The sequence below is a fragment of the Coturnix japonica genome, chromosome 3, assembly GCF_001577835.2.
Source record: "Coturnix japonica isolate 7356 chromosome 3, Coturnix japonica 2.1, whole genome shotgun sequence".
Taxonomy (NCBI): Eukaryota; Metazoa; Chordata; class Aves; order Galliformes; family Phasianidae; genus Coturnix; species Coturnix japonica.
Genome location: NC_029518.1, coordinates 51,329,234 through 51,355,903, shown reverse-complemented (window position 1 = coordinate 51,355,903; position 26,670 = coordinate 51,329,234).

Here is a 26,670-nt window from a genome sequence, read left to right as displayed (position 1 = left end):
CCTGAGATTAGCAGGCTGCACTCAAACAGCAGTGGAAAAATGTCCCCAGAACCCAGGAAAAAACTGTGGCCTAATTACCTCTTACTTCCCAACACATCAGCAAATGCTGGCTCAGAAGGCAAAACAATGAAAACAGATAACATGGAAACTACAGGAATCTGCACAAGACTCTGAAGGGGCACGATCCACGAGAAGGAAAAATGAACACGCACAGCCAAAGTGCCAGCAGCGCACACATGCAATCTCTACAGCAAATTTCCTAATATTAAACAACTGTATTTTTAGAAACTAGGAGCCCTCTTATCTTGTTATGCTGAATTTAGTCACTGAAATGGGATCACTAACATACACACAAAACCTGCTTTGACAAAACCTTGTTTCTTGACTGGCTATATGTGTATCTGTCACAAAAATTTAACATTTCATAATTTAAACATATCCCCTTCGGGCATCATTTGTGTCATCCACCCACATGACAGGTGCAATGGATTTTCACTGCAGTGACTGCCACAAAGCAAGGATGTGCAGAAGAGTTTGACACAACTGCATTCATTCTTTTGAAACACGCTGTCTGCTTGCTGACTTGTGAACAATGCAAATGTTTTTCTTGGTAAGCTGAACTCAGAGAGAAAATGACTGGGCTTCATAGTAGACAGTGAATTTTCGGGCTTTGAATTCTGCTTCTGCATCTCTTCTACAGCAAAGAATTTTGAATTGTAGGCAAAAGTATTTCTGGGTCTGGAAGAAAGCAGACTTTATGTGTTTGCAAGTAACTTTATATCCAGAGGGCATTAAATAATATTTCTGTCTAGATTAATGGTGGTAAAGCTTTAGAAAAATGTAAATAATACCTATAATAATAATCACTGTAAGGACTCAGCACCATAATACTAATGACAAAGTATCAACATACTATCTACTTATCATCCATCTAGTATTCAGACCCTCTCAAAAACTGATGTTTGACCAACTTGCTACGCACTGGCAGTGTCTCTTTGGGTTTAGTACTGATAATTAGCTACTTTCTTAGAAACTCTTGTAGTTTATTCCATTCTTTACTGCCTGATCTCTTGATGAAAAGTAGTGCATCCAGTGTAACTGAAAACATTAAAAGAGAAACAAGTTTGAGCACAAACAACATAAGAACAAACAGAATAACCAGAAGAGGATGCAGCTGAAAGAGACTATGGTCATGATGAATCTTATGTTACCAAAGCATCAATAATATTAGCCCACACCATTGGCAGAGGTAAAAAAAATGCTAAAACAGCCAATCCACATTTGCCATTGGTTCTTTCCCCAGTGGCAAATTGCCATGTTGCGTCACAAAGCAGGAGAGTGTAGCCAGTGGACAAATAGCAATGCAAATCAACCATTTTATTTGCTTTAAGCCATGTGCACTCATCTGCCAGATGGAAAGAGAAATCATTACAAGCTTCATACTCATCTCTCTGTCTCAAATAATGACATCCATTCTCGATGGATGGTGGCATACTTAAGTCTTCACAGGAGAAGGAGTTTTGTGTTTTTTATGTGAAAACATGAGAAGATTCTGAACAGGTTCTGTCCAGGAACTGGTTCAAACTCTACCACAAATCATCACCCTTTCCTATTACCAGCTGGGAGAGTGAACTAGAACCAAGAGCTCCAGAAATGCTGATAGGCCTCTTTGGCAAGCAGTCATTGACTGCCTGATGAGCTGGGTACATAGACCTACTGAGAGAGAGGTAGCTGCAGGGCAGAGGGGAGCTGGTGTTTTTGTCCTTTTCAATGTGAACCTGCGAATGTACATGAGAAGGAGCTGAAACAAAACCTGCACCTTTTTGCAGTTGCCTTCGTTTTGCCTACTGGAGTAAATGATCAAAAACATTTGTCCTAAAATTCTGTTTTAGTTACTCACGTCAGAACTACTATAGTGTAATTCAGGCTATTACTATTTAGACCACCTCTAGGTTTAGCAATGCAGTGTTTGTCTCCTGGTTCCTCATCACTGCTGTCCTTAGCAAGTTTTCATGATGAGTAACAATTGGATTCTGAGGAGTGTGCATGAAACCTGAGAGCTGAAAATCTTCCCCTACAACACCCATTGAGGACCTTCTGGTTTCCTGATGGAAGTAATTCCCCAGTGTGTTTCAGTCCATATTTAAAAAGAGATGGAAATATTTAAATGCCATGTTTAATAAGGTATCCTTAGTAGAGTGACAGTGAAAATCAAGGAATAAGGTCCATGACAAAGAAATTAATGTAACCTCACTGCTTATTTTTCCCCTTGTGAGGCTTGTCATTCCTCTGGCTTTGAAGAATTATGTCAGTGATTACAATACACTTTATAGGATTTTTAAGTGTTAACCATTAACTGAACTGGCTATCTGGGACTAATCATAATAATCATCCTATTCAGCATGTAGTAATTTTGATATTTCAGAGACAATCATGTATCTGTCCCCACGGTTATTGGTACTATTTAAAAAACATTATAACTTCTCACAGGAATCTTCCATGCCATGAAAATTTCCTGCTTATTGAACAAAGTGCTAATAGCACAGGCAAATACTGGATGCTGAGTTTGAATCCTCCCAGCGTCTCGAGCAGTCTTATTCTGGGCAAAACTTTCCTATTTCTGTCTGAGAGAAGCAAAATACGACATAACTTACATTTCTTCTTATTCTTTTCACTTGAAATTCACTCAGAATTTCTCCCTTACGTTTTTATTCCTTTTCTAAAGCTTGAATGAGCCATAAAATTGCGTTTTGTAGGAAAAGCAAAATCCCCTGAGCTGGTGAAGTAAGAGGTGTGAAGGATGAGGAAGTACCTTGATGAAGCCTTCCTCCATTGTTCTGCTCATCCTTACAGTCTTTCTTGAGAGGAATCTTTCAGTGTCTTGCCTTCAGGTAGCTTTTCAGCACATCAGCTCTTCTGTGCTGGGAGTGCTTCCTAACATCTGTTTCAGATTTGTTTCTCCTTGTTTCCATTCATGTCCCTTCTCAACCATTATTGTTTTAGATCAAAAATATTAAATTATACAGAAAATGTCCAGATAGACTAAGACTGGTATATGCGTGAGGTAAATTTTATTTTAATTGTTGTTTTCTATCACATTAAGAACAGAAAGCTCAGCTGCCCTGTTGACAGGAGAGATGAGATATTTATCTGTCTTTATTTAACAAAGCAAAAGTTGCAGAGAAGCTCAGACTTTTACAGATCAAGTAACCAGAAAAACACAACAAGTCTGTGGAACTCAGAGCTCCTCACATCACACTCCTACCATCAACTCAGCACTACCGCAGCAAAATGAACTGATTTAGAAATGATGTAATTTCTTACTGTAATAACCCTCCTGATTATTGCACTCCTTGAAAGACAGTGCCATGGGAACTCTAGCTTAAAGACGGGAGGTCCTGTACGCATCATAGAGTCTGGATTTTAGATTATACTGGGTCTCCCATTAACACAGTGCTGATCAATGAGTACCAAGATGCTAAATGAAAATGTTGAAATGCTTTGGGGCTGCTCATGATTAACAATAGCTGAATAGCACAGTGTGGGAAAAATAAACTGGGGACAACAATAGCTGAATAGCACAGTGTGGGAAAAATAAACTGGGGACAAAGTGCTTAGCTTTTACAGTCTAGAAAAGAAATTAAGTCAGGGAAAAATGGGAGCTTAATTTTGAGGCAGTATGATAAATGTTTAAGATGTAAATATTTGGGTACTGTACAAAATAGATGAACAAATGATCAATGATGATTGATGAACAAGAGCAAAATAGCAAAATAAATACATGTATTCAGTTAACAGATCTCTACAGTTTCTGTTATTTCTCACCTTTTATCGCTGCTTATCTATTTTTTTTTTTTCTTTTCCCTTTCCTGATGCTTTCATGCATGTGTTTTTAGCTCATTTTCCTATACCTGCCAAAACAAGAGGTAGGTAGCAGGAGTCAAAAGTGGATTGGATTTTGTGCTCTCCTACAGTCAAAAACATTTAGTGTACCCCAAGACAGTATATGAAAGTTTAGTATGTGGTTTGTGATGTGGGGAGCAAAGATCATCTGGCAACCAAGAGGAGTAAGCATCTCACTGTTTGCAAGTTTATACTATTTTTTTTCCAGTTTAGCATGTCTAGGATTTAAGCTTTTCCCTGATTACATACATTGCTCCAAGCCACATTCCATGCAGTGGAGTTAGCACAGACTTTGTGCAACTTCTCTGTGCGGCCATTCCATATTGGTTGGACATCTACAGCTCTGTACCACAGACATGGTTTTGGCTGGAGTGTGGAGTTTGGATGCAGCTTCCAAAGCAACTTACTGCATTCTTTGGCAGTTAAGCTACAGAAGCATATGGCACAGAGTTACTTACTGGATAATATTAAAAATGGTATAAAGCTCTGCATTTTAACTGAGCAACTATATTGCTGCTCATTAAACACTTCAGAAATGTCCATCTTCATAAATATAAAATATAGAATTACATATGCCAAAGAATGGCATTATTACAGTTCCTTAAAATGAAATCTTCCAGGTTTTTCAAATGCTTAGTAATATTGGCCCGCTGACATCCTTCTTGTGACCTTAAAACAATTTTTTGTTGTTTCCTTTAAATAATTTAGTGAGTGATTGCTCAGTGATGATGTTTAAATAAAAACACAATGTGATAGTTAATCTGCGAGACAGATGCTATTAATATTGGATGAATGTAGTTTCAGAAGTATTCTGCCTGAATCTGAAGTACTAAGCTGGATATAAATAGTGGTGGATTTCCCTTATGTGGAAAACATAATAGTCCCATTAGGCATGTCTTCACTGCAGAAGCAGGCCGTATATTGGTCCTCAGCTTTGAGTACCAGCTTTACTTCAGATGAGGTGTGAGAAGCCAGGCTGCAAAGCTACGCTGGGATAATGAATCCTCATTACTTCTGTGTTCCTCTAGACATTTCTATTGGCCATCACAGGGCATTTTCCCTAATCCTTTCATGTAACAGTAAGTGGAATTGTTCCAAATGCAATCATTTGTGGAAACAGTGTCTTTAGGGCACGCAATGAGAAGCAGGTTGGTGGGTGATGGGTTGACCCTGTAAACCTTCAAGCAGATGAGATATGTAGCCTACCCATCATCACTTCAAATTAAATAATTTGATTTAGGAGCAACAAAAATAGGGAGTAGGAACATCCGTTGGATTTGTGTCCATGAAGTGGGCTTAGAGTCTCCAGCTGAAGGTCACTTACCAATGGCCAAGGAACAAGTGAAATGCCTTCTTGAACTGGGTCTTCACCAGGAAACTGGGAAAATCACAAGCCTGAATGAAAGTGAAAAGCTGCCACAAAGCTCTCTTTTCAACCTTATCATCCTGCAGAAGCTCAAACAATCTGGAAACGTACAATTACAGGAGGATTTTAAATGTCACTGTCCCCGAATACCCACAATTTAACATAAAATAGAATCATAGAATCACAAGGTTGGAAAGGACCTACAAGATCATCTAATCCAACCGTCCTCCCATTACCATTGCTCCCACAGTGTAGGAGAAATAGAAGAGATGTATCTGTGTGCATGTGCCAACAATGTGCTGGCACACATACATACAGCCTTTTTTTCCAGCCCACCCTTCTTAGTGCCTTGCACAGAAGAAACGCTGTAACTGCTGCTACTTTACAGTATAGACTATCCTCCCAGCTCCACATTCAATTATTTTTAAACAGTTCCAGTTACATTTCCTATAATGGATTCCATTTTTCCTTTTTCTTTCTTTCTTTTTTTTTTTTTTTTTAACTTTTACTAACAAAATAAAAGACAGATCAGCTAAGGATCTTTGTTTAAATATTATTGGCATACAGTAAACTTAGTAATACTATGGGAGTTAGTCCTGGACGGATGTTAATAAGATTACTCATATTACCTATGCACTCAATAAATTTTTTCTGGCTACCGCTGGGTGCTCTGTAGTTTCTAGAAACTTATACTTTAAGCTAGGGAGGTTCCCAGCTCAGTACTGATTTGAAGGCTGATTCAGGAGTTAGTTATTGCCTCAGGTTCGGGAGATGCAGCTGCAGTTTCCTGCTTTTCCTCAGACATCCTTACACGGAGCACATGGAGCAAAGTCCCATACAGGCTTTAGCATTGGTTTTTCCTTGGATGCCAGAGAGCTCCTAACAGAGGCAGCAGTACTGTCAGCAGAAGGTGCTGCACAGGGACACAATGCATGAAATGCATGTGGTGGAATTGCCCCTACTATTTTTCCCCTCCACGACGGGGAAATTAAAAATTTCATTTTTAATACGTGAAGGTCTCTATTTGGGGATTTGATTGGTGATAGCATGAGTGCTTCTACTGGCACAAAGAGAGGGGTAATGTTGAGGTGGGATGAGAGGAAGGAAGGACTGACACCTTTCCCTCGGTGGCAGCATATATGAAACAGGATCTTTTGCCCTACTAGCTTGTCTGTAACACTCCTCTTTTCCAAAGATATTCAGAGATCCACACATTCCTGCTGCTCAGGTGTAGGAGATAAATGAGCACAAACCAGATCAGGCTTCCACCAGGAACCCAGGGAGTGTGTATCAGCTGTTTGTCTCACATGAGTCAATTCAGAAACTGAAGTTTTCTTCAACGCCCTGCTGTATCATCTTTAGGATTACTAATGATATTTTATTCTTTCCTTCTGGCTTGTTCTACAAGGAACTTCTTAATAATGGGACAATTATGAAAAAAACAAAAAACAAACAAACAAAAAAACAACCAAAAACCAAAACCAAAACCAAAAAACAACCAACCAAATCCCACACCAAAGAAATTTTGTTCAGTATTTAATATCTTCTATTTCTACTTTTTCCAGTATTTTGGTCAAAACAGTCCCTTAATTTGATACTAATTTCCTTATGGCATAAAGTGCAGCACAGTTCACTGAACTACATCTTTGCTGAAAAATATTCTGAGTCATATAGAATGGATACCAGTCTGAGAATCTCTGATTAAAGGCTTCTATTTTTATCGTTATTAATAATGATGGTGATATTTATGATAGGTAAGTTCACTACATAAATTTGGGTAAAGTTTTCTGGAAGCCAAGGCCAGAGTTAGCACTTGAAGATTTTTCTTTGTGAATGAAGCTGGATGTGTTCTTACAGTTCTTATATCTTTGGACACTCTTAAAAGAGATACCAGTGTATAGCTTGTCTAGATGAGAATCAACAAGGGTGCATAGTAACACAAACAATTGAAAAGTGGTACATCAATGAAATGAGGGAACACTGTGACGATGGAAGAGGAAACAGTTGGAAAGTAGGAGATGAAAACAAGAAAAGCACAGTTTAGTTTGTCAGGGAAAGACTGTTGGGGGATTATTATTTGGAAGAAGAGTCTCCAGAGTTCTGAGGTGAGAGCATCCACCTTGGATTTCTAAAATTAATCTTGTATTTTCATGACAAGCTTCACTGTTGATATGGCTAAATATTTTGATTAATTGTTATGGAAGTAGTAATCTTACTGCTTTCCAGTATTCAGATCTTTTCTTATTTTTCTTTATTTATTAAAACAACAACAACAACAACAACAAAAATGGAACTTTTGCACAGTGAAATTAAGTATTCTGCCATCAGATTTACTTTTCCTATTCACCTTCTATGGTCTCCCAAATCCGTTTGAGGTTAACTGCTGTACAAAAACTGGCTGCACAGAATTATATATATTTCTACTGCAGACCTGAAGTTTAAAATAAGTTAATCACATGAGTTAATTTCATTGAATGAGAACTGTGTTACAAATGTTCATTATTTTTGTTCCAGAGTACAATTCATTGCTGTAGGTTAATGTTAGAGATATATGTCAATACTGAAAGTGTACGTGGTTGAATTATTCTTTGCTAGCTGAATTATTCTTTACAAATAATACCTACAAATGTTACCCGTCTTCCTGCCAGTAATTCAACCTAATTTCTACAAATACATTTCATGTTTATAATGTTTACCAAGGAGCTTACATCAATTGATTCTACATGGTATTTACAAACTATTCAGCATGACTAATGCCTTGCATTTTATTACCATTCATTCCTACTCAAATGGAGGACCTGAAATTCCTAGCAAACTAATGTAGGTAAAGTGCTTGGTATTAATTTTCCTACCATAGCTTGCATTTCTAGAAAATCATTAATATGGCAACAATTTTTGCTTATTTCTTTATATTGTTATATGCATGCCTTATTAATAACTACGTTTCTTCATGCAGACACAGACTTCTTCCTCTGTTTTTATAGCATAAATGTTTAAAAATACAGTGCTTCTTGTACGTTTGTGTCACTCACACGAAAATTCAAACTTTTTTTAAAATTTATTTCTTGTTAAAAAGCAATCAACTAACTTAAGTAATCAACCTCTTGAAATTGAAATGCTCTTTTCTTTTTTTTTCTTTTTTTTTTTTTTTTCCCCTCTCACTGTTATGATACATTTCAAAGCCATTAAAATCTAATTGACAACAGTTTTATGTGACATGGTTGTCAGTAGGAAAAAAAGAAAGGCATGGGAAACCAGTGGGAAAAACCTGAAAATAAGAGACTTCAATGTATTTGGGAACAGCTTCCAGTGAGATATGTGTGTGTATAAGGGAAATACCACTCTAAAAGATCAGGATTTCAGTAGTGTATTTAGTACTTTAAGGTACACTATACTGTTGTTTTTACTGCTATTGTATTTATAAAGAGAAAGCCAGAAGTGGGGAGCTTGATGAAACAAATTGCAACTGAAAGGAAAGTGATCTAGGAATCTATCAGCTCTTAAGAAATTTAAGCCTTGTTTTCAAGAGGGTAATTAAGGTCATAAGTAACACCGTTATTCTGAGGCAATGCTTTAATTGTAGCTTAATCATGTTGCAAAAACATACTCAGAACTCTGAAAAGTCTCCCTGAAGTTTCAGCACCCTCTTCTTGCACTGCACAGGGCAAAAGCTTGTGTCTGACGCTGTTCAACGGGTCAGTGGCAACGGTAAACATGAAATCACAAAAGCTCTTTTGGTTCTGGCCTAATTGGGATATCTACCATCTATTTCTGCTTCTAATTTTCATTTGTGGTATATTATTACAACACTGAATTATTTAAGCAGTAGGAGGAACACACTTATTTTGTTTAGTTTGTATGTTGTTTGGTTTGTCCATTGCTGATTGATCAAAACAAACTGCAGTTGCATCGCAAGATGTCACACACTTCAGGTGAAGCAGCAGTGAAATGCTGTTTCCGATGCAGTACTGAAGTCACAAATGTAGCATGGGCTTCCAAATAGCCTGGAGATAGTGGAGATATGACAAAAAAGGGTCTACAAACTTGTGTACCAGATTTAGTTACTTGCAAAGCTTAAACTGTCAATAACTTCCTACAAAAAAATTGCATTGTCTTTTAATAAAAATGCTGGGTTATGAAAGTTGCCTATGTCTTAGTGCAATAGGGTACATTTTGAAAATCCATGGAAGGAATTTAGTTGCTCAGCTCTCCAACGTTGATGACAGTGCACACCTCTTTGAAAAATCACCCTTTGTGCTTTGCATATGTTAGATTTCTCCAGCTCCATAATCTCCGAGAGTGTATTGTTATTGCATTTTTGACAGCTGGTTCGCATACCGATAGTGATGCAACCCAGCTGACCTTATACCCTTTGTAGGTCATGCATGATTCTTGTATTCACAGTTTAATAAAGCTAGGAAGCAAGACTTTCAGAGAAAAATGGGTTGCAGCAGCCCTAAAAGACTCAATGATATAATGGAAGTAGCAAAGTATATATCTGTGTCAAATTGCTTTTTTTTTTCTATTATAGTAAGTCACCGTGTGGATTTGGATTTCTTCTTACAAGAGAGTATCTAGGGAGTCACAATGGATGTGGCAGGTATAAAACGAGTCTTTCTCATTTCAACACTTGGTCACTTAATTTTACATCATTTAAAGCACATGATTTTGTCATTTATTTTGCTTCCCCTTTTCCAAAACCCATTAATTTCCAAGACTAAAAATTAATGAACAGAATAGTTTTTGCTGCTGTTAAGTAACTCCACAGTGACCAAGAATTCCCTTGGACAGTCCACCTCTACATTAGTTTTTTCTTTCTCAGTGCGTTGTTTTTTTTTTTTTTGTTTGTTTGTTTTTTTCTGGCTATTTCTCAGAATTTCTGCTGTTAATGTTAATTAGGTTCTTAGAGTTTTTGCTCAAAAGATTTTGTGAAGTAATCTAGTACAATTGTGCTGCCTTGCTTTGCTCTAAGAAAAAAAGAGAAATGTAAGATTGAGTTGATGGAAATCACCTCTTTGCATATTCTGAAATATTAAGGGAAAGGATAACTGCTCAAGACCAGATTTTTACTCATCTGTGGATTATCTGCAAATGCCTTGTCCCTCCCAGGTGCACTTTTTCTAAGTTTAAGAAAGGTTACCTCTTTTTCTATACTTGTCAACGAAAAAATTAGGCTTGTTCTTATATCTCTCTGTCATGCAATTATTTTTCCTTCATCCACTACTGTTCCTGGGATGACAAAAGAAGTTGCACATTCCAGTAGCACTGCTGGAGCCTGTGAAATAGCCTTTACCTTGCATTGCCCTGATTGCCAGAGCAGAAAGCAAGTTAGAAGACACAAGAGAAGAGTAGCAAAGAAAAATGAAGAGGAGCAAGAACCACCAGAAAGCATGTGATAGCTCAGTGCATTATGCAGACAAAAGGCACTGATGACTTAGTTATTGAATAACTTCTAAGTGGAATGGATAAGCCTGCACTGTCAGTGCAAGAAAGTAGTTCAAATGCTGAAACAATTTAGCAGACTCTGCCCAATTTATTTTTCATCAGCTATCTAGTTGTGAAGGTGTAAATATTGTAACCCCAAAGGGATTTTAGGGATCATTAGTGGCATGGAAACCTGAAGATGCGAGTGACGCTTGGCTGAAAGCCTGCAACTGATTGGTAGCTACAAATGTGGTTTTGAACTACAGAGAAGGGGTGAGATCATCATCGTTAGGAAGGAAAAGAAAGATAGAAACAAGATGAATTTATTTATTTATTTATTTATTTATTTATTTATTTTACAAGGGAATTCAAAGATTCATACCTTTGCCTTCAGCTTCTGCATCTCAAGGAAAGTTTTAAAGGATAACTGAAAGAAAATGGTTATATTCAAAGTAAAATTTTAAAAAATCCGAAAACTAAGGACACTCTGAAATAGCAATGGGTAACACAGTGAAGCTTCAATAACTTTTGGTTAATTTGTTCTTATGTTCCTGTTAGTGAAGCCAAAAATATGTTTGTTCAGCAGTACCTATTTCCTTAAATTTAGAAAGTATAAATGAGAACAGGAGGGAGGATGTAGCTAGTAGCTGACTTCTAGAAATAATTTCCGGTCACAACATGGTTGCTTTATGAACTGTTTTTAAAAAATAACCTTCTACCAAAATCACAGTATATAAAGTAATCATCTGTGTGCTGAAAAACCCTCACTTTACATTTCACTCTACAGCATAAGCTGATTGAGTCCAACTTTAACATTCAGAGCATGACAAACACCCATCCTCTAAAAGAATAATAGAAGCACTCTAAATTAGGAAAGAAAAATAGAAAAGAAAAAAATTCTTTTATTTGATGAAACAAGTAGAAGTATGGAATAGAGAACAAACATTTTTTTGAGGCCGTTTAAGGGTTTTCTTCATTAGATTGCTCTGTCTACAGCTTCATTTGCTATGCTTTCACACATTTCACTGGAAAAACTTTGCAGAAATAAGAAAAATGAAACTCCTTACCACCAAAGTAATAGCTATAGGAAAGAACTACTAAAGAAAGAAACAGGTTTTCACATCAGAAACAAGGTTCTTGCTGGTTGTCAAAGGAAGGTTTCACTAAGTCAGGCAAAGTCCATTGACTATACCAGATACCAGACCAGGCACTGTACACTGATGAGTCAAACCACTGTATTTTTGTCATCGATCTGAAGCCTAGCCTGTACTTTACAATACTTTGGAAGAATTTATCTTAGGATTGATCCTACGTAACATTTTTGGGGAAGCTACTGCTGATAACAGTCTCCCCTCCTCTCCTCTCCCCTCCTCTCCTCTTATACATCCTTAACTCTAAGGAAGTTTAAAAGACACAAAGTAAAACTGATGAAGCTCACAGATTACTTCCTGAATTCCCCAAAGTCAGGATGCTATGTTTTTGCCCACTCAAGTTAACTGATTCCAAAATAGGGAAGGCAGTGAAATCAGTCATAGGGAAGGTAGAGAAGATTATGGAGATGCAGGAAGGGAGATGAATGCTTTCTGCATCTAAAACCTTCATTTTTTGAAGAGAAGATTATGGGATATTTATGGGATATATGCGCTACTAGATGAGTGCATATTTGGGTGAGAAAATGGCTTTATGATTACATTTTCTACACTGGACATTGTCCAGAAATTAAATATTAAAGCATAGAAACTGTAAACCATTCCAGAATTTGTTAACAAAATTCATAAATATTCTGAATTAGAGAAAGGTGTTGTTCCCGCTGTGTCTTTTTCTTGTAATTTAATTAAACTGACCTCCTCTGGAAGTACTTGTGAGGGCATGGCATAAGTTATTTACCAAACCCATTTGCTATAGTACCTGAAGAAGATAACACAACTCCAGAGACTCGGGGGAATAAAGCAAGTAGTAATGCTGGCTGGATTTTCTAGTTTTCTCTTTCCCGATTTGAACTCATTGGCAGTCATTAACACAAGCTCAAGAGTCCCCTCATGATGAAGAGAGCAAAGAGAGTCCAATGCACATGAATGCATTTTCAGCACACAGAAGCAAGGGGGAGAATGCCAGCTTCACGGCTCACATGTTGTTCCTCCAGCCATGCCAAATCTTCTCTGACCTGAAGGACTTTGGAAAGCTGAGGGCATAAAGTGTCTACTACCACCTTCACAAATTAAACAAGGAGATGTTTAAGACATCCTATCTGAAATTAGTAGCAGACCTTTTTTTCATTCTTCGTCCTCTGTTTGACACTAGTGACATCCCCGGGGCCACATAGATGGAATTGTTTCAGGGACTGACACAAGGCAAATGTTCAGAACATTTGAAAAATGACAAAACGACTGATGCTCTCATATCATTAAATTTTGCCATGTCTGGAACTTCCACTGTCATCAACTATGATGAAGAAATTGATTTACATCCAGTGAATGAACTAACAACCTAATAGTAACAATACGTTTTCCAAATAGCTTGCTCTGGGAAACCTGGCTGAGTTTTAAGTACTGCTTGTTGGATCTACTAGCATGTTGAGTCATGAAGTCACTGGCTGGACCTGATTATACACATATATTGTGATTGTAATTTATGTGTTGGTTTATATTTGTCCAGCCACTTGTCATTATTCTTCAGTTTGAAAATGATTTACAATTCTTCTTCCAGTGTGATTTTGAACTTAATAAAGATTGTCTTGCTACAAGATGAATTATTAGTATATTTAACTCTTTGGCAAAGGGCAATGCTCAGAGGAATACAACTTACATTTTTTAAGTGATCCCATCTTTTGGATTCTTCTGTCCATAGAAACAGAGCATAAACCACACAGCATGTGGCTCGAACAGTGTCAGGACAGGGAAGGTATCTCTGAGGAAGTTTTATCTGTGGGGAATTGCCTTCCCCAGGGATGCTTGATACAATCCCTGGGGCCTTACTCCTGCAAACCTCCCAGTCTACCTGTTATTTTCTTCATTTCTGATGGGATTCTCAGCAAAAACTTACAGAAAACCTTCTCAGTTATGTAGCTTGGGATTCCTAGATGTCTTTACGACTGATGGATCTGAAAGGAATTGAGAATCTGGATCAGTGATGAGGATTCTTCTCATTAATTTAATCCATTAAAATGTCCAACCCCTGGGATTTGAGCCTCCTGTGTAGCAGAGTGGCATTTCTACCACTCGCGCCACAGGCATAGGTTACCAATATTTATATATTTTATGGGTACTTTATTATCTTGATTTTCATATCTGTAATAGTATTTAATCATTTGTTAATTGTAGCACTTGTATCAAGATTATTTCTAGAAGGTGGGTAATTTCTTCACTCTAGGATGAAATCTCCATAGCTTTCAAAGGTATGGATGTTAGTTTAAGACTTCCTAGGTATTAAACAAAAATATTCCATGTTATTGTTCTTAGATTTTGAATCCGCGACTGGATCTTTAAAGGAAGATATCTGTGTTGGTATATCTGACTGTAGAGAATTCATCAACTGCAGTAAGCATGGAAATAGCATATTCTAAACTACCTGTGATTCAGACTACAAAACATACTCTCTTATCAAGAGTGGCCACTTACTTTGTGGTCGATATCCAGTGGTTATCCTGAAATGTTATGCGATAGAGCCAATTCCAGGGCATGGAAGTGTTTTCTTTTCAGAGAGTACAACCTAACTGATGCAAATACTAATGCCACAGCTCAAAGATGCAGGGAGGATATGTAAGTGGTTCTCTTACCTGTAGTAGGCTGAAGTCTTAGAAATGCATTGTGGATCTACGTGTGCCGCATGGAAAAGGGGAAAAAAAAAAAAAAAAAAAGAAAAAAAAAAGAACACTCAAAATAAGGGAAAAAAATGTTGAATATCTGAGCCAAAAAGTTGATTCTAAGCATTTGCAGCTGAAAGCCATAGGGAAGCATGTGGCAATAAGGTTTTCCTTGGCTATTCTAGGTATGATATGCATTTTCTATTTGAGGTTTTGCACTAACGAGTCATTGGTTTGCACACATACTGGGGCATGCAGGGCTTAGAATGATGCAGCAAAGATTTGGAGAGATTTTTTACTTTTTCAAGGGAGGAAGGGGGAAGAAGAGGACCTGTTCGTGAACTGGCTGTAACCAATAAAGTTTTGCATGATGCCAAAAAATTAAACACAGTAAAGCCAGACCCTGTCAGCAATGAGTTGATTGCTTTAAATAAGGGAGATTTCCTGAATGTTTAAATTGAAACTTCTACTATGATTAAAGCAAAGAGAAGTACCAGGATGCTTCCTAACTATTTAGTTCCTAAAATTCCTGTGAGGTCTGGAGATGACAAATTCAATTCTGATGTGCTGTGTTTTACACTCTGCAGGCTGTAGTAAAAGGTAAAACTAATCAAGCTTCGGTTTCCCATGGGCTGTGCTTTAAGATGTTTTCTTATTTAAAGTCATGGAAATATGTTAAAACCCACATAGAGTGGGTGAAGTTTATACAAGGCAAAATGTATTTGACCATGCTTTTGCACAGTGTGCATATTTTGATTTTTCATTTTTCATTCTTCATCCTGCCTAGAAATGTAGTCCAGCCACACTTGCAGGCTGAAGATGGGGAAGAACAGTTTATAACTCTGTCAAAAGATTGCTTAATGCTGTTTTGAGCAGAGGATACCATACCCTAGTAGTGAATTGAATTTCTTCCATCAGATATTAAATGCAGCAGGAATGAGAACAGGCACACACTCAACAGCGGACTTTTAATTACATGGGATGAAATTCTCATGCCACTAATACTCTACTAGAAAAACCAGAATTTTATACTTAAGCTTATATTCTACTGGAAAGTTTAAGTTCACCTACAGTGGTTCTTTCTCTCAGCTTCAAGCTTCATGAAATGAATAGTTAGATGAAATATGCTTAATTCATCATCATGTATACATGCTCAACATTTTACAGAGCAGGGAAATGGACCATTTCAGAAGATCTGTCTCCATCAGAAGTTATTTCTCACATGACTATGAATGTATTGCTCAAACACATGTTTTTGAAATGATCACTTTTAAATTTCCTGAATGAAAATGATGTTTCCCATTGTGAATAAATGAAGCACTATTTCTGTGCAACCACATACTTCACCATATAAAATGATCTCATCAAGATTTCTGTATACCACCAGAAGAAATATTCATCTTTAAATCTTCTGTGTCTCAGAAGTTTTAAGATTGGTTTGAATTGCTGTAAAGTTTGCATTTCCAAAGTTCAGCACTTTTCACTATTGCTATTCATTCTGAAGATATTCTTTCCACTTCATAATTAAAATCACCACATACAACTTCCCTGATATGGTTTCAAAGTGTACATTGGAGGAAAGTAAGAATATATTTTGAAGATTTATTATATCATAAGTTATGTCCCAGTCCTTTGTCAAATGAATGACAGCTGTGTGATGAGTGCCATTTAACTGCCTGCATTAGCATTTTGTGTTCTGCTTGAAAGGCTTAACTATGGCCATGACAAAGTGAAAATACAGACATAGTATTCTACACTCTTTTTTCAGTTATGCTGAAAGCCCAAAAAGACTCATGCTGGTATTAGGAGAATTCGACATGAGAACCAAAGGAGTGTTTAGAGGTAAAAGCGTGCTGTCTTTTCCAAATGCAACTGTTTCAACACATGAGTAAAGTCTCATTTGGTGTCCAAGTTTGTATTTTCTCATTCTAGCCAACTTTTGCTGAGTGGTGTTGCAATTGCTCAGAAACCGTAACTTTATTATTGCAGCCTACATGTCAGTTTTAAATAACATTTTCCATAAACAGGATTGTTTTGATTAGTGTACCCTAAAGAACACCTGCTGACAAGTGGGCTTTAGAATCTCTTTAAATTACACTCCAATTAGTCCATATGGTAACTGACAGCAGGGTGCTGCTGAGCTCTTCCTTGGCGGGCCTGCCCCATACAGCCAAGTGCTCAAGCTCAGATTGTGCACTTGCTCGAGAGACTTTATATATTTCTGTAGTTAGGATTAGGATGGTTTTCAAGATTAATTCCACATAATAAGATTGCGCCCCTGTGGAAGCAAATGATGAAATCTCCTTCTCTCCAAAACAAATAGATGCATGTGGTTAACAAGGGAGCAGGCAGTTTTAAAATTCCTTCACGTGAGCTTTGCTTGGCCATGTGGAAAACTTATTTTTCATAACCTGCTAAAGATGGCCATCAGCATCTACAGTAGAAAAAAAAAACTGTTCTTGAAGGAATGACCAGCAGAGAAAGGGTCGAAACCTGCAGTGCTCCTTTGTGCAGGATGATGGTGAGAAGACACCAGGAGCTTAACTGGATGGAAAATCCATTGGGCTTTTTTCTTTTGCCCTTCACTGGGGCACTCCCAGAAGGGAGACCAGAGTCCTGATTACCTGACAATATCACAGACAAGATGGGGTCTGTGTGGTGGGGATGTATCTGCCAGGGCTTGGGCATGCTAAGCGTGCAATGACAGCAGGGAAGTAAAATACAAATAACAAATGTCCTCAAAATGTGGACTAATGTAAATGTTAATGTGAGAGTCAGGGCTGTTCTGTGGCAAATGATGGTTTAGCATGTCAGTTCTCCTTTCTGGCAGCACGTAGTAAAGCAATTAATGCTCGTACAGTTTGTGGTTCCTTCTTCACTGTGTGGCCCTTTTGGCAGCAGTGGGAGGGGGTTGATGATTTATGTGCCATTTGGGCCAACCCTATTGTTCCCAACTGTGAGACACTGGTGTGAATCCACACGCTATCAGGACATGGGACTTTTCTGTGGCCTATGTCAATGCTGCCTTACCTTAGCGTGGCCCATGGTGTGTGAGCAAGCAGGAGCTGCAGCTGCAGACAATTACTGCATCCACTCAGACTAAACAAGGGGCGACCACAGCAGCCTGCCAATCCCAGAGGTAGGAAGTGCTGGCTGGTAGGATGGTGGAGGACATTTTCCCCCTCCAGCTGCCAGGCTGTTCGCCAGGCCATTGCTTTGCACGGCTGGGTGTGCAAAGTGAGCATATTTTAGGTAATTGTGAGTGGCAGGAAAGTGCAGGGAAAGGGGAAAGAGCAAGTTTGGCTTCATAAATGTATAAAAGCTGCTTTCCCTCGTGCAATATTGTTTTATTCTCCCTTCAGAGACATGTTTGATGCTGCCTGCATGGGTTTCAGTGTTCCTTTCGGAGAGAAGAAAGGGGTTTCTGTCCTCTTTGAAGCTGTGTGTGCTGGTCAGACAGGAAGCCGGGGCTTCTGTCAGTCAACAGCACATGCAAAATTTATCAAGTATATTACTTGACAGAGGTTACTCTGTCGTTACAAGCTAACAGGCCTCTGCCAGATAATTTTTTTTTTTTTTAATGGAAGCATGTGCTGTCAAAGGAAAAGTGTCCATTGATTGATTGCCACAGCTGACCTACACATACAGAGATCACTGTGTAATAACCTCTTTATCATATATTAACCACCAAATGCTTAGTTCAATAATGCTAATGGTCTCACTTAAACCCCCAAAGCCAGGCAAATTGAAAGGGAGAAGCAAAAATGCCATCCTTTCTGTAATCTTCACCACATGCAGCAGCAAAGATGGGAGGCTGCAGGCTGGGAGCACTAGGCTCTGCCATCTGCAAGGACTTGGGTTGGGACAATGCCTTTTGGCCCATACACTGGTCTTCCCATGGCAAAATATATGTGCAAATATATGACTTAGTTTGGTATTCACTGCTGAAGAGTATGCTACTGTTATTACAGTAACGCTCTACAACAGTCATGTCCAGGAGATCCTGAACCCAATTACTGCTTGGACTTTTTCAGAAAATCTTAGGCTTCCTTCCTGAAGGAGTGTCCTGGCATTTAAGATTCCTATCTGTAAAAAATAAAATACTTGTAGCAGTATTTGTAAAAACTGGGAGGAAATACCTTTCCTATACTACAGGCCAATTTTCAAGATCTCTATCAGCCATTAAAATGCATTATATAATTTCCTTTAGAGACAGCAATATGGGTAGGAATAAAAGGGGAGTTTTCTTAGGGAGACAAAAAGGCCTGAGTAAGGAAGAGGGAAACAATTGACTGTGTTTACACTGGGGAGAATTGCAGTATTAAAATTTCTAGAAAATAGTGGGATTGAGGGGAAGTGCTCCTATTTGAAACTTGGAAGAGCCTTAAAACAATGGAAGTATTATAAAACTGGGGAAAGGATACATATTAATGTTATTGTTCTCAAAAAAAGAAATGACAATGTTTAATTTACTGTGAATTCTCCCTTCAAGTATTCTGTGGCTATTAAGACCCTCTACCTAGCTGTAAATGTAGCAGCTATTTAGACAGAGATCAGTGGCAGTTTCAATAGTCAGAGGCCAAGCGCTTGTCCCCCTGAGGTCAATGACATAGCTTACTATAATAAACACAGGGCAGCAGGCCGAGAATAATTTCTAGTGTGAAGGTATAGGGTCTTGCAGGCCCTTCTGTCACAGTGTTCCTGGAATACTATGATAGGACTGCAGCTTGGGATGCACAGAAAGATCCTAAGCAAGGAACAAGCCCTGTGAATAATTACTGAAAGAAGCTACTTGTATTTGAGATTATGTTTAAGAGAAGAGGGGACTTCTGTATCTACACCGACAGATGATAGGTCTCAGGACAGTGACTGCAGCTTATCACCTTTGTACTTCTTGTTTCCTTGGAAAAACAGCAAGAAGCATTCATGTTATGTCACGACCTGAACTGATGACTAAGCACACGGTGAAGGGAATGGCTGGCTCAGAAAGCACAGGTGCAAGCAGTTCACCTGTGCTTCCCAGGTGCCTGGAAGGGGTGTACCCTGGATACACTTCCTCCCTGGGCTCAACTCAGGTCTAGCATCCAATAGGAGAGTGTCTCCTAGATGAAGGCCACTTTCTTAGAAGAAGCATTCTATAGCCAGAGACTCTATTGTGAGTTAATCTTTTCTTACATGTAATTATTGATAATCCCAATGACTTTGCCTAGCATCTCAATGGATTTATCAGAAGCAATTTCACTGCTTACAACAACCAATGCATAACATAGCAGCCACTCTTTCAAAGAGCTTGGCTGTGTTTATCTGAGAAGATTTATTCTTAGTGCTCGCTGCTAATGTTCATCCAACAAAGCCTGTCTTCTCAGAATAGCTAGCCATTTCATTCCTGGTGCAAGAGTCTTACAGTACCTGGAAGAGGGGACACTGAAGTGTCCTATGAAAACCAGCTCACACCTGTCCCCTTCCTTAAAAATAGCTGTTGAGTCAGCCTTTCTCGTGGTTTCCCACTTGTGCTCCGTGACATTGTGAATAAACAGGGAGTGATTCTGATGGTGCCCTGCAAATTCCTGCAATATTTATGGAGAATCCCATCCATCCGGTCATAGTGACTGATACTCTTCAGTTCCTGCTTACTGTGTACTACTTCAACTTTTACATTCAGGCAAAAAACTGTTAAATGCTTGTACTTATACATTTGCACATAGTCCTAGTTCCTCCATAGTGGTGTTAACTACAGATCATTTTAGTGTGCTGTACTTCTGACATAGGTACTTGCACAACACTGCTGAGGAACATACAAATATACTGTATGGAACAGTTCTGAGATGTGATGAAAGATGGCTGTGTATTAAAATAATCAATCTGACTTTTCTATCCTCTCTCCTGCCCCTCTTTGTGAGAGTGTGCCACTGCAAGACATTCAGGCTGCTCTGATAAGCCTGTTATAACCAGAGACTGATGCATGGAAGGCCTTTCCATGTGACCTTTTACACTGAGTACTGAACTTGGGGATATCTCAAGTGCAAAGATATCAAACTTTGACTGGAGAAGTTAGAAACATGGAATAATCAATCTTCCAGGTCTGGAGAAAGAGCAGCAGAGACATGGGGAGAAAAGAAGCATGATGCACACTTGGAGAGAGTCAGCTTGAGTGAACAGCCTCGGGAAACAAACTGATGAAAGAGGCCTAGATTTGGAAGCAGAATGGTGCTTCAGGATGTGAAGGGCTGTGCATTAATATCATCACCATAGTGCAAAAGGTGGAAGGGAAGCAATAGAGAGCTAATAAACAGATGAAAACCTGGCTCGGAGAGGCACCTGGCTCTGTTGCGGATATTATAGTCAATTTGCACATCTTCTCTCTGAAGAGACTTTTCTAAAAACATCTCTTTGAGAGATAGGCTTGCCAAAAATAACATTTTATCAGCAGCACAGCTTGTCAAAACCAGCATTTTAGCTTGGGCAAGCACTAAGAGTGCAAATAATGTTTTTCCAGGAGGAAAGCTCCTCTTATTGGAAGGTACAAGCTGTTAGCACACTTCTTTACTAAATCCACCCCACCACCCTTCTTTCTGATAAAATGTTATTTTCATCCATCTCCTCCCCCTAATAAAACATTATTTTTGGAAAGTTCCTGCCCTTCATGAAACAGTGTTTTTCTGAAGCCAAACTCCTGATAAAACTTCACTTTCAGCAAAGCTTTCTCCTTAAATTGCCATGGTCCTTGCTCCTGATAAAAGCATTTTCTGTTAAGTCTCTACTTCTGATAAAATGTTACTTTTTCCAAACTTCTGCTCCTGATAAAACATTTATTTTGCCAAGATTGGCTCCTGAGAAAATGTTATGCTTGGCAAGGTCTGTTCCTGATAAAACATTTATTTTTGCCAAACCTCTACTTCTATTAATTTTTTTCACTCAAAATTATTATTATTTCCCCTAAAACCTCCTTAATGTATGATATTGGATATGACACAACAGTGGGTGACAGTATCACTTGCCAACCCGTCTTTCATCCACAGCCATGATTGTTAATGGTGAACCCCCTGAAATGCTGACATTGAACGCCTCTTGCACAAAGTGTTTCTTCTGTAAGACTTGGAAGGAACAAGGAAAAAGACATTTGCACCCTTGTGCTGAAAATGGCCTTAGTTATCATATTAGCTCCTCATATATGACAACCCTGTTTCATTTAAAAGTGAATAAAATCAGACACACTCATCCTGCTCAAATTTACATTGTTAACTGCATACTGTACTACATATTTTTCACAAAAAGGTTTCTCCTATAAGCAAATGTGAAAATACGTTTCTGTGGATGTGAAGTATAGATATGGGTGACTATGCAGAAGTCTCACATGTCTAGTTGGCATGAGAGAGAACTTGGGTAATGCATTCTGGATTACTCTCTCTTTGCATTATCATGTGTTAACTCAATCTGGCAACATTCACTCTGTATCCAAGGCTCCTTTATCAACTTCTGTCAAATCTCACTTAAGAGCAACTAATTAACTGCTTGATGTTTCTCATATTTGCACAGAGCGTGCAAACTTACATGTTTTTAGGGTACTGTGGCACACCGTGCACTAGGAAAAGACAAGAACTTGACTGTCTAGGTTGAAGAAGAGAAGCATCACATCCCTAAATGCTGTCTTCAGCTACCTGAAGAGCACTATACAGAAGATGAATCCAGACTCTTCTCAGAAAAGCACCTCTGCAAGGTGCAATGAGCACAAATTGCAGCAAGAAAATTTCCACCTAGATCAAAGGAAGAGTAAATGTCACACTGAGAATGGTCAAGCACTGAGACAGGCACACAAAGAGGCTGTGGAGTCTCTGTTCTAGGAAACATTCAGAGCAGATGCAGCAATCCAAATTTGAATACAGTCCCACTTTGAGAAGGAGATTAGACCAGATGGTCTCCTCAAAGTTGAATATACAGTTTTGAGTATACAACAATTTATACACCAAAACTGCAACTCAGACTATTAATAGAGTGTTTTCTTCAAAGTGAATTTATCTTTAGCTGCACTGAATGTTAGACCATAGCTGATTTGTTCTACTTACAGTCTTACCAGATAGTTTCTCAATTTAGTTGTGCTTTAAATGTCTTAGTCTCCTGAAGATGGAAGACAGTAGGCAATTTGTGCAAAGAGGCATGAATCTTGATTAAATATCTAATTTATGAAGTTTCGTGGGGGTTAGAGATGTCAAATCTAAGTGTTACCTCAAAGAGAATGTGGTAACCTGAGACCACCCCTCATGGAGGGTGTAGAAGTATGTGGGTAAAGACAGATAAAATGGCAGCAGCACTTTTTCCAGCTGCAAATCATGTTTTAATCAGTTCAAGCCAGTCAATAAGCTGCATTTTCAGGAATGCACACTAAATCCGAAATGAAATGTTGGTGGCAAGATGAGTTGCTCTCTTTTACCTCTATGGCTGTTTCTAAGAAAAAGAACTGCTTTGTGGATTTGTTCTGGTATGTTTTTTTTATTGTTTTTTGATTGCAGTGTCTAAATTCATTCAGTTTGACTCTTGTGCTGTGACAGCTGATTTGGAGTGAGGGCAGAAAGACACAAGTATCACATTCATTCTCTTATCCTGTTTGCTGTTCTCACTCCTAGGTTTAGAGACACCAAGATCTAGAGCTAGTGCTGTGTGATTGTGTGACAATCTTCCTATAACACAGATTAATTTAAGTACTAATCTCACAAAACTCCAGCTGGTAATTTAATCTGCACTGCTGAGTACTAGACAGCCAGAAAACCTTCTTATATGTTCTGCGTAACAAACCTGAAGAGTAACAGCAGCAAGCATCCACTGGCCCTGAACTCATCTCAGTTTACCAGCCACTGGGCTCAGTAACCCGTCAGCCCTAGTAGTAAAAAGTTATGAAACAAACAAACAAAAAACATCCTTTGGCTCAGTATATTGCACGGCTTCCCTAATAGAGTGAAAACATTTTGTCTTTTCATTTAACACAAGTTAGTAGCATTGATTTTTTGAATAAAAAGCTAAAATCAAAGACATGTCTTACTACCAAGAAGCTGAAGTAATTAATAGTCCCTTTCTTGCTTTCTTGCACTTTTGATTTTAACAAAGTGATAGTGGACAAGCTGTAGTGACATGCAAATCCTTAAGTCGTTAACCTGCAAAGCATGAGAGCACTACCTACATTCCATAAAAGGGACTGGAAAATCAGTGTTGATCCTTCCTCTCGCCACACCTCAGCAGATGCAGATGTTGTTCTGAAAATAGAGTAAAACTTCACATTTTTTTTAGAACTAGACCAGAGCACAACATTAATTCCTCACTTTAGATTAGCAAATGTAACGATCCTTGTCTGCTTTCATTTGTGTTATCTTTTCATCCCAGAAGGGGAGTGTTTTCTTGCCAAGAGAAGGAAAAAACTAAAATGTTTTCCCAGTTACATCATAGTAACAAACCTCAGATCCACTACATGAGAGAATAGCATAAGAGAAATGTTAACAAGTCAGTAATAATGATGAACAGGAGTACAGTCTAACAGCTCTTACACTGCAGTGAATTTTCTGAAAGAATAAGGAGGTTTAAATGCAGCTCTGGGTTGGGATGCCATATACCGTGATGCTGAACTTCGAATACCAAGTTAATGACCTGAAGATACCCCAAATGCCCCTTCTGAATATACTGGCCATAGATTCTCTACACTGACATTTCAGTTAAAGTCACGCTGACCCCAGAATAAAGGGCAAAGAGAGTCCTATTAAACCTTTGTAAACCTTTTTTGTTATTCTTCTCTAAGATATGGCCTCTGGTCAGACAGCTAATATGTCCTTGTAGTATTTCCAAAATGTAAATCTGTGTTTAAGGGCACTGTTCAGGTTCCTCAAACTTTTTTTTTTCTTCAGTGTCCACAATTCCACATAGAACACAATTGTTCAAATATAGCCTTGTTTGCCTCCTCAGAATTTTTCTTCCCAAAAATGGGGAATGTAAATCAGTATATTGTGTTTTTTTATGTATCTTCACAAGGTATTTTCATATCCTTTTCATAAAACACAGTAAAGTACAAAGCCATTAAAATTTTTCTCCAACATTCACAGTCTTGCCTTCTGAATTCAACCTTTGGGTTCTACAAAGGTCTCTACTTCACAGTAGGAGTTAGTTTCCCTGAAATCTCTTTATGGTTCATGTTGTTGATCTATTTTAAGAAAGCCATTCCATTTCCAAAAATCAGTCACTTCTGACATCCCCTGCCATGTTCACCTGCCACTCCTGGCTGCTTTTCAGCAGCTAATTTGTACACCACATAACCATTCAACGATTTGCAGTTAAACTAAGAATAAGAGACCAGTACAAGTCATAGCTGGTGACCTTTCTGTTAATGATGTTAACAGTTTAAGAGGTATTCTTTTAAAGAGAAAGGGGAAAAAAATACTAGCAATACTAGATTGCGTTTGCTTAGGACCCATGCACCAGGCCCTGACTCATTTACTATTCTAAATGGCTGAAGTCACAAATATGTTGTGCTCAGAATATTAGAACCATAAATAAAGCCATTAATGCTTATGTGGTTTTCTAGGAAAGCTTTACTAAGAGATTTCCTTTTTCTGTCAATCCCTGTAGTAGACAGAAGTACAGAGGCACCCAATCTCTGTCTAGACGCAGCGTCCCTAATGTCATACACATAACGTTTGTATTGCATTTTTCTACAGTAATATAACTAGTCCCCAAACAACACTGCACTAGTAAGAAGATAGGAAATGTCTAGCTCCACACCCCAGGTCATATCTTTTCACTTTGGCAGAAAGATAAATAATATAAAAGGAGGTTAATGTTAAAAACAACAAGCTTGGTCTGAGAAAGTAAGAGATAATGAAAACCTTTTGATTTTCTGTGTAGTAAATAACCATATGAGCGAAGTATCACTGGAAGTGTTTTTTCACTGTTAGAGCACAATCTGATTGCAATTTGTAGGTTGTGAGTTCTCCACCCAATGAAACCAGTTGCCAAGCCATTTCTCATTCATGGAGGAAACGAAACATTGACACAGAAAAGCAACCCTCTGCCACTTCTCATAAACATTTAATGAAGGGCCCAGGTAAATATAATTTGAACTGATACAGATTTACTGGTGCTACTTAAGAACTAAGAATTATTCTGTTAGCCAGAGAAAAAAATTTCCTTCCTTCTTTTGGAAAGCTGGAGAAAAAGACTTTGTCCCTGGGCATGCAGGCGTTGAAGAGAAGGTGACCAGTGGATGGATTAACCGTGACACAGCACTGGAACAGGCTGCCCAGAGTGATTGTGGAGTCTCCTTCTCTGGAGATATTCAATACCCCCCTAGACGCCTACCTGGGTGACCTGGTGTAGGGAACTTGCTTTGGCAGGGGGGTTGGACTCGATGACCTCAGGAGGTCCCTTCCAACCCCTGCAATTCTGTGATTCTGTGAAGCATGAACACTGGTGCAGATGCTTGAGAGTCTGTAATGTCGAGTGTCGGCCTTGCTCAGGCCACTTTGCAGGTAGCGCAGATGGTTGCCTCTGTGCCCTCAGGTCAACATGGCTCCCAACTTCCTAGAGTATGAATTTTCATGACTTATAAGCTGTGGGGCTAGTAAAGAGTTATAACTGTACAGTTCAACAGCACTGTATTTTGACTATTCCCTGCTACTGTTAATTGCTCTGAAATTTTAGCATGGGAAAGGTATCCCAGAACACAGGACTTGTAGTGACTATGTTTTAACAAAGCCAAAAACACATCCCGAAGCCAAAGCAAGTATTAGGTTGCTTCTCCTTACATTTTGAAATATACCATATGGAGGCTGTAACCATTTTATTTTCAGTTGATGATATTCATCAGAATAAGTTCTAGACTGAGGACGAAGAAGTTAAGGTACAGTGCAAGAAAGCAGAGGTGCCCTAGGACTGCAATGGAAGATGGGCAATCTAACAGTAATATGTGTCAGTATGAGGCAGTTTAAAAAGACAAAACACAGCCATGTTTGTGCGTGCTTTTGTTGCTTTTTTTAATTTATTTTTTTTTTTAAACACATATTTCAACAGAACTAAGACTGGAAAAGGATAACTATAGTAGCTAAGCAGCTAAAGTGATAGTACCCTAGGACCTTACTGGTGTATTTCTTGCTGAAGCTTGAACACACTTATCTCATTGGAAAAGCTATAGTGCCTAATC